Source organism: Arachis ipaensis, chromosome B05 (assembly GCF_000816755.2).
Source record: "Arachis ipaensis cultivar K30076 chromosome B05, Araip1.1, whole genome shotgun sequence".
Taxonomy (NCBI): domain Eukaryota; kingdom Viridiplantae; phylum Streptophyta; class Magnoliopsida; order Fabales; family Fabaceae; genus Arachis; species Arachis ipaensis.
This window is the reverse complement of record NC_029789.2, coordinates 45,089,581-45,099,968: the sequence shown is the minus strand read 5'-3', so window position 1 is coordinate 45,099,968 and position 10,388 is coordinate 45,089,581.

Here is a 10,388-nt window from a genome sequence, read left to right as displayed (position 1 = left end):
GATGCTCAAAGCCTTGGATCCTTTTTATTACCCTTGCCTTTTGGTTTTAAGGGCTATTGGCTTTTTTCTCTTGCCTTTTGGTTTAAAGAGCTTTTGGCTTTTTCTGCTTGCTTTTTCTTTTTCTTGCTCTCTTTTTTTTTGCATTTTTNNNATATGCACTGTTCAAGCATTCATTCAGAAAACAAAAAGTATTGCCACTACATCAAAATAATTAAACTATTTTAAAATTCGAAATTCATGTACTTCTTTTTCTTTTTCAGAAAACAATTTTCATTTAAGATAGGTAATGGATTCATAGGACATTCATATCTTTAAGACATAGACACTTAGATACTAGTGATCATATAGTAAAGACACAAACATAATTAAACATGAAGCATAGTAAACGAAAAACAGGAAAATAAGAACAAGGAGATTAAGGAATGGGTTCACCTTAATGAGGGTGGCGTCTTCCTCTTCTTGAAGAACCAATGGTGCTCTTGAGTTCCTCTATGTCTCTTCCTTGCCTTTGTTGCTCTTTCCTCATAGCTCTTTGATCTGCAGTCAATTGTTCTACCACTGAATTATGGAAAAACAAAAGCAATGCTTTTACCACACCAAACTTAAAAGGTTTGCTCGTCCTCGAGCAAAAGAAGAAAGAAGTGGAGAAGTAACACAAATGGCGTATCAACAGCTAGCAGATTGCTCAGAGGTTTTGCAATTTTTGAAAAATCCTTTATAAACCTCCTATAGAATCCTGCATGCCCCGACATCAATGAGGGTTCGTCCAGTTGCTTGGAATGGTCTTCCTAGAATGAGAGTTGCACTCTTGTGCTCCTCTATTTCCAGCACTACAAAGTCAGTAGGGAAGGCAAATGGCCCAACCTTGACAATCATGTCCTCAATTATGCCTGATGGGTATTTAATGGAGCCATCAGCAAGTTGAAGACAGATCCGGGTTGGTTTGACCTCTTCAGTCAAGCAAAGCTTTCTGATAGTGGATGCAGGGATTAGGTTGATGCTTGCCCCAAGATCACATAGAGCTGTCTTGGTGCAATTACCCTCTAATATGCATGGTATCATAAAGCACTCGGGATCTTTAAGCTTTTCTGGGAAGCTTTTCAGAATGACTGCACTGCATTCTTCAGTGAGGAGAACTCTTTCAGTTTCTCTCCAATCCTTCTTATGACTCAAGATATCTTTCATGAACTTGGCATAAGAGGGTATTTACTCAAGTGCCTCTGCAAACGGAATCTTTATTTCAAGAGTCCTGAGATAGTCTGCAAAGCGGGCAAATTGCTTATCCTGCTCCTCTTTGCGGAGTTTTTGAGGATAAGGCATCTTGGCTTTGTATTCCTCAACCTTAGTTGCTGCAGGTTTATTTCCTACAGAGGTAGGTTGAGAAGCCTTCTTGAGGGATTTATTATCAGCACTTGCAGGTGTCTGATCCCTCACTGGTATTTGAAAGCCAGGGTTGGAAGCTGGAGTGGCGTTGGACGCCAACTCCTTACTTGTTCCTGGCGTTTGAATGCCAGAACTGAGCTTCCATTGGGCGTTTGACGCCAACTCCTTGCTTGTTTCTGGCGTTTGAACACCAGAGTTATTCCTCTCTGGGCTCTTACTGTCCTCAGAGGGATTTTGGATAGCCGGTTGTTCATTTCTTGGCTTTCTGCTGCCTTGAAGTGAGGTATTTAATGTTTTCCCACTTCTTAATTGAACTGCTTGGCACTCTTCTGTTATTTGTTTTGATAACAGCTGTTCTGTTTGCTTCAACTGTACTTCCATGTTCAGATTAGCCACTCTTGTGTCTTGTAGTATCTCCTTGAATTCGGCCAGCTGTTTTGTTAGAAAGTCTAATTGCTGATTGAATTCTGTAATTTGTTCTGCAGGACTGAATTCAGCAGTTACTGTTTTAGCCTCTTCTTTCATGGAAGATTCACTGCTTAGGTACAGATGTTGATTTCTGGCAACTGTATCAATGAGCTCTTGAGCTTCTTCAATTGTTTTTCTCATATGTATAGATCCACCAGCTGAGTGGTCTAGAGAAATCTGAGCTTTCTCTGTAAGCCCATAATAGAAGATGTCTAACTGCACCCATTCTGAAAACATTTCAGAGGGGCATTTTCTTAGCATCTCTCTGTATCTCTCCCAGCCATCATAAAGAGATTCATTATCTCCTTGTTTAAAGCCTTGGATGTCCAGCCTTAGCTGTGTCATCCATTTTGGAGGGAAGTATTGATTCAGGAATTTTTCTGTCAGCTGTTTCCATGTCCTTATGCTAGCTTTAGGTTGGTTATTTAACCACCTCTTAGCTTGATCTTTTACAGCAAAGGGAAACAGTAATAATCTGTAAAAATCCTAATCTACTTCCTTATCATGTACTGTGTCAGCAATTTGTAAAAATTGTGCCAGAAACTCTGTAGGTTCTTCCTGTGGAAGACCGGAATACTGGCAACTTTGCTGCACCATGATGGTGAGCTGAGGATTCAATTCAAAACTACTAACTCCGATGGAGGGTATACAGATACTACTCCTATATGAAGCAGTAGTGGGGTTAGCATATGACCCTAGAGTCCTTCTGGACTATTCATTTCCACTTAGTTCCATGATGGAGAAAGGGAGATGATGTGGATTTAAATTTTCTTTTTTTTTTTTTGAATATCGAAAATTAAAAGGAAGATAAAATAAAATAAATGAAAAATTAAATAAAATTCGAAAATTAGAAAACCAAAATAAATAAAATAAAAAAATTGAAAACGAAAATAATTAATTATTTGAAAAGATTTGAAAAATTTTGGACATAATTTTCGAAGATTGAGGAGAGAAAAAGTGGTTAGGAAGTTTTGAAAAAGATATGATTTGAAAAATTTTGACCAAGTCAACCCAAGTAATTCGAAAATTATGAGAAAAGAGAAGATAGAAGATATGATTTGTAAAAGATAAATATGATAGGAAAAAGATGTAATTGAAAATTAAAAAGATATAAAAGATATTTGAAAAAGATAAATTTGTTTTGAAAAAGATATTGTGAAGATTTGTAAAAGATATTTATGAGTTGAAAATATTTTAAGAAGGAAAAGATATAGATTTGTTTTGAAAAAGATATAGTTTTTTTTTAATCTTAAAAGGATAAGATTTGAAAAATTTTGAAATTGAAATCTGAATTTTTATAAAAAAAATTCAAAAATATGGCTTAAAAATAGTTAGAAAAGATATTTTTTTTGAATTTTGAATTTTATGATGAAAGGGAAAAACACATAAAAGACACAAGATTTAAAATTTTTAGATCTAATGCTCATTGTTTTCAAAAATTTTGGAGGAAAAACACCAAGGAACACCAAACTTAAGAATTTTAAGATCAAGACACAAAGAAGACTCAAGAACACTTTGAAGATTCACAAGAACACCAAGAACAAAAGAAAGAACACCAAACTTCAAATTTTTAGAAGACCAAAATAACTTTTCGAAAATTATATAAAGATTAACAAGAAAACACCAAACTTAAAGTTTGGCACAAGATTAAATCAAGAAAAATTATTTTTGAAAAAGATTTTTAATAGAACCGGTGCCCAATCATCAAGAACATAAACCAATGCTCTAGCCAATTGAGCTGTAAATGTAACACTTGTTTTGAAGAGGTATATTTTCACTAACTAAAAATAAATTCCTTTTTGAAGACTAATAATGCTTTGAAAAAAACACAAGAAAAATAAGAAAAGACACAGAACAAGAAAAACTAAAAATCAAACAAGACAAATAAACAAGAACAACTTGAAGATCAAAGAACACAACTTCGAAAATTTAAAAGAAAAATATAGAATATGCAATTGACACCAAACTTAGAACAAGACACTAAACTCACGAAAAAAATTAAAAATTGATAAAGAAAAATAATATTTTTGAAAATTTTTTGAAAAGGAAATAAAGGACTCAGAATTTAATGACTCTATAGCAACAAAAATAAATCATTCCTAATCTAAGCAACAAAATAAACCTTTAGTTGTTCAAACTCAAACAATCCCCGGCAACGGCGCCAAAAACTTGGTGCACGAATTGTAAATCACACTTTTCACAACTCGTACCACTAACCAGCAAGTGCACTGGGTCGTCCAAGTAATTCTTACGTGAGTAAGGGTCGAATCCCACGGAGATTGTTGGTTTGAAGCAATCTATAGTTATCTTGCAATTCTTAGTCAGGATATAATATCAATAATAATTCTTAGTTTAAATTGTAACAAGTGAAAAGGCATAAAATAAATACTTATTGTGCAATAATGGAGAATATGTTGGAGTTTTGGAGATGCTTTGTCTTCTGAATATCTGCTTTCTCCCTGTCTTCTTCTTCACGCACGCAAGGTTCCTTCCATGGCAAGCTGTATGTAAGGTGTCACTATTGTCAATGGCTACCATCCGTCCTCTCAGTGAAAATGGTCCAGGTGCGCTGTCACCGCATGGCTAATCATCTGTCGGTTCTCGATCATGTCGGAATAGGATCCATTGATCCTTTTGCGTCTGTCACTACGCCCAACACTCGCGAGTTTGAAGCTCGTCACAGTCATTCAATCCTTGAATCCTACTCGGAATACCACAGACAAGGTTTAGACTTTCTGGATTCTCAAGAATGCTGCCAATGGATTCTAGCTTATACCATGAAATTCTGATTAAGGAATCCAAGAGATATTCATTCAATCGAAGGTAGAACGGAGGTGGTTGTCAGGCACGCGTTCATAGGTTGAGGATGGTGATGAGTGTCATGGATCATCACATCTATCATATTGAAGTGCGAATGAACATCTTAGATAGAAACAAGCGTGTTTGAATAGAAAACAGAAATGGTTGCATTAATTCATCGAGACACAGCAGAGCTCCTCACCCCCAACAATGGAGTTTAAAGACTCATGCCGTCAGAGAGTACAAAGTTTAGATCTGAAATGTCATGAGGTGCAAAATAAATCTCTAAAAGTTGTTTAAATACTAAACTAGTAACCTAGGTTTACAGAAAATGAGTAAACAATGATAGATAGTGCAGAAATCCACTTCTGGGGCCCACTTGGTGTGTGCTGGGGCTGAGAGTTAAGCTTCTCACGTGCCTTGGCTGTTTTGGGTGTTCAACGCCAGGTTGTAACCTGTTTCTGGCATTGAACTCCAACTTGTAACTTGTTTCTGGCGCTGGACGCCAGACTGCAACATGGAACTGGCGTTGAACGCCAGTTTACGTCATCTATCCTTGAGCAAAGTATGGACTATTATATATTTCTGGAAAGCTCTACATGTCTACTTTCCAACGCAATTGAGAGCGCGCCATTTGAAGTTCTGTAGCTCCAGAAAATCCACTTTGAGTGCAGGGAGGTTAGAATCCAACAGCATCTGCAGTCCTTTTTCAGCCTGAATCAGATTTTTGCTCAGCTCCCTCAATTTCAGCCAGAAAATACCTGAAATCACAGAAAAATACACAAACTCATAGTAAAGTCCAGAAATATGATTTTTAATTAAAAACTAATAAAAATATACTAAAAACCAACTAAATCATACTAAAAACTGAGTAAAAACAATGCCAAAAAGCGTATAAATTATCCGCTCATCACGGCCCCAGAGGGGGAACCAGAATGACCAAGACAAAATACAATAGCAAAAGGTCCTATTTATAGAAAACTAGTAGCCTAGGGTTACAGAAATAGGAAATTAATGCAGAAATCTTCTTCCGGACCCACTTGGTGTGTGCTTGGGCTGAGCATTGAAGCTTCCATGTGTAGAGACTTTTCTTGGAGTTAAACGCCAGTTTTTGTGCCAGTTTGGGTATTTAACTCCAGCTTTTGTGCCAGTTCTGGCGTTTTGACGCCAGAATTCTTAAGCTGACTTGGAACGCCTCTTTGGACCATCACATCTCAGGCAAAGTATGGACTATTATATATTGCTAGAAAGTCCAGGATGTCTACTTTCCAACGCAATTGAGAGCGCACCAATTGGGCTTCTGTAGCTCCAGAAAATTCACTTTGAGTGCAGGGAGGTCAGAATCCAACAGGATCTACAGTCCTTTTTCAGCCTTTGAATCAGATTTTTGCTCAGGTCCCTCAATTTCAACCAGAAAATACCTGAAATCACAGGAAAACACACAAACTCATAGTAAAGTCCAGAAATGTGATTTTTATTTAAAAACTAATAAAATCATAATAAAAACTAACTAAAATATACTAAAAACATACTAAAAACAATGCCAAAAAGCGTATAAATTATCCGCTCATCAACTTGCTGGTTAGTTGTGCGGAGTTGTGAAAAGTGTGAATCACAATTTCGTGCACCAGTCATCCCACACATAGTATTTGGATTCACTTTTTAGCTTATCCCTTTGATGTTTGGAGAGATTAGAAGGGAATGAGCGAGACACCAAGTAATTGTCAATTGATGCATACCAAGGAATGGCTTCCGAGATTGCGTGCAAGCCCTCAAAGGGTAAAGAATCATTAATAGGAGTGGTATCGCCTTTGGTGTGTTCAATGCGACTTAAGTAATCCGCCACTAGGTTTTGCGAACCACTTCGTGGTATAGGCTAGAATTATTGGCGGCTATTCCTGAGATCCGGAAAGTCTAAACCTTGTCTGTGGTATTCCGAGTAGGATTCAGGAAGGGATGACTGTGACGAGCTTTAAACTCACGAGTGTTGGGCGTAGTGACAGACGCAAAAGGATAAATGGATCCTACTCCAACATGAGTGAGAATCGACAGATGATTAGCCGTGCGGTGACAGCGCACTTGGACCATTTTCACTGAGAAGACGGATGGTAGCCATTGACAATGGTGATCCACCAACATACAGCTTGCCATGGAAGGAGCCTTGCGTGCGTGAAGAAGAAGACAGTAGGAAAGCAGAGATTCAGAAGACAGAGTATCTCCAAAACCTCAACCTATTCTCCATTACTGCATAACAAGTATTATTTATTTTATGTTATTTACTTTTCATAAACCCAACCATTTTTATTACTAATTTCCTGACTAAGAGTTACAAAATAACCATAGCTTGCTTCAAGCCGACAATCTCCGTGGGATCGACCCTTACTCACGTAAGGTATTACTTGGACGACCCAGTGCACTTGCTGGTTATTTGTGCAAAATTGCAAAAGTGTGATTTACAATTTCATGCACCACATATGCATCCTTTATTTAACATTCTTATTATCATTTCTTTTTCTTTTCTTTTCTTTTTCTTTTTTTTTCTTTTATCATATAAAAGAGATGCATGTGTCTTAATTAATAGATGCATGAGTGTTTACCCATTTTTTCCAAATTCTCTCAATGAACACCCAAAGAAAACTAACTACCCATGTTTCCCCACAAATTTCCACCATACTTAAATAACACACATTCCTCAACCCAAGCTAATCAAAGATACAATTCATGGACATAATGATCTTTTGCTTAGGATAAAAAGATGTGCTTAAAATTATAACAAAGAGGAGTTAAAATGCTCAAAATTGGGTTACAATGGTAGATGTAAGGGTTGGCCATATGGGTTAGTGAGTTCATTTTCAAAAATGGCCTCAATCATACTAAATGCATTCAAAGCTTCAAATATAGGACATACAGATTCAAGCAAATCTAAGATTACAATCATAAAAGGAGTATAACACACAAGAACAAAATTTATGGTTGAAAAATGTGCAACCACACATTTAAAGCTCAAATCTCACTTGTTCTTTTGTTCAAACTCTTTTATATGTTCCATAAGAAAACTTCAAGCAAGTTGAAAAATAAGTTTCAAATCTAATCAATGGAACGCCCTAAAAGGAATTTCTTGAAAATTCTTTGTTGTTTTACAAAAATTATTTCCTATACTAGGCAACATGTAAATATTTACTACAATAGAACTATAAGCAAACTATATATATATATATATAAAAGAAAACTAAACAAAGTGTAACTCAATGAAACAATAAACAAATATTCACAAAAACATAACTATCAAAACAAGAAAATGATGCAAAGTGTTTAGGAAGAGAAATTTACACCCCGAAAATTGTGGATCCTTCCCACACTTAAAGGTTGCACGGTCCTCTGTGCATGCACATAATCCGGGGGTGAAGAGATGTGAGGCTCCACCTTCAGCTGGTGGGCACCGAGGCTTGGGTTGCAGTATAAAACAAATGAATAAGAATTGAGAAAAAAGTCATAGTGTGGTATGATAAAAGACAATGTGTGTATTCTAAGTGTGCACAGTTCAGAACACACACATTGGTCGGGAAAAATGGCAATCACACAATAAAAAAGAAATAGCATGTGTTCCTCAATTAAGTGGCATAGGTTGTAAGTAAAGAATAAGCAAAACTTAAGGCACAAGCAACCCTAGGTAACCACAAAAGTGAATTGAGTATTTGAGATATTGGATATTGAAGTTGTGCAAGTGAAAGCGCATATTGAAAAGAAAATGACACAATCAACAATAACCAATCCAATGATGAAAGAAAAACTACTTATTCATATTGAAACATAATGCAATAGTCACATGGTAAAAATACTTGTTGCAAAAAGTGATACGCTTGATAAGAATCAAGTCAAGTCACTCAAACAAATGCAAAGCATTAAAAACAAACAAGTATCTTATTATGTGATTGAATTGATATGAAAGCCATGATAAGCAAGTAATTCAACTCAATTCACTAAAGTAAAAGTGCACAATTCATGATTAAGTTGCCAAACAAGGATAGTTTAATGCATATGGTAGCTACAACATATGAATCAAACTCAAAATGCAATAAGGTAATCAAACAAAGACTTGATGCTCAGTGCACATACTCATCAAATTTTAAACAAGAAGCAACCCAATCAACATCAATCAACACTTGCAATTTATTCAATTAACAACAATTAAACTAAAACTAATATAACTACTAAAATAAAGAAAAATAAAATGCAAAGAAAACCAAGTAAAACAAGTAAAAAAATAGGAGAAAAGCAAGAGAAGAGAGGGATCGAGGGGATGGAAGTGTGTTAGGGCTTAATTTAAAGTGCAATAAAAATTTTGCCCAAAATAGCACTTGTGTGTATGCACAAGTATGTGTGCGCACGCACACTAGGTGGAAAATAGAAGGAAGCGAGCCCACCGTCTATGCGAGCGCTCCGGGAAGAAGAGGAATTATGGAGTGTGCGTACGCACAGATTGGTGCGTACCCACAAGACAAAATTTTTTTAGGAGGGATCATGTGTGCATGCTTACACAGGTCCGTGCGCACGCACAGGAGCGAAAAGGGGCAGGGGTTCATGCGCATAGGCTGTGCAAGCGCTCCCAACAGAATGGGTGCAGGTGAGTGTGCGTATGCACAACGTGGTGCATACATATAGAGTGCACAAAAAGAAGGTTGTGTGCGTACACACAAAGGCGTGCGCAGGCACAGTTGCAAAATACAGGGGAATGCGCACGCACAAGGCGTGCGAGCGCTCCCAACAGAGGCTTGGCAAGGTAGTGTGTGTATGCACAGCTTTGTTTGTGCGTACACACAGGACGTGATTTTTAGTGATTGTGAGCGTGTGCACACAGTGTCCCATATTTTCAAAAAAATTTTCTTCAAAATCTTAGGTACCAAGCCTTAGCTCAACCAAAATTCAACATCAAAACATGAAAGAACCCATAAATTCATGATCCAAACCAAAATTAACCTATCTAAACTCAAAATTAAATTAATCCTAAGTCAACCAAGCTTAACAAAAAGCAACTCAGTCAAAAATATATACAAAAAGAGAAGAGTTAGAACAATATTATCATGGTGGGGTATCTCCCACGTAGCACTTCTATTTAGAGTCCTTAAGTTGGACTTTATTGAGAAGCTCTTTGAAATTCCAGCCAAGCTTGTATTCTCCAAGGCTTTTGAGAGTCCCAAAGCTTGTGCACCCAAATCTTGTTGTGAATTTCTTGTATTCCATCTAGGTAACAAGCATTTGAAATTCTCAACTTCTATAAAACAATAGCAACCAAACTCAAAGTGCAAAGGTGAGAATTTATAGGATAAAAAGAAAATAAGAACCAAAGGTAATAAGAACAAATAAAATGAACTCCTAAAACTAGCAAAAACAAGCAATCAATCAAAACAAGCTATTTACATATTAACATATTTACAATAGCCAACAATTAAGCATGCAAATATGCACAATCAACCAAAAATAAGCTATTCACAATATTCACATATGCACAATAGCCAATAGCCCAACAATATAACACCATTGTAACTCCCCGGTAACGGCGCCAAAAATTTGATGAAAGGAATTTTTTGTTGATCTAGATTTTCCACAAAATAGAATCTCTTCGTTGCAAGTATAGTCTAAATCAAAAATTAACTCCCTATCAAATTTTAATCTAAAGATGTCATAATCAAAACACGATAGTCGTCTTCCCTAGGAGTTGCAATTAAATGCTCTATCAT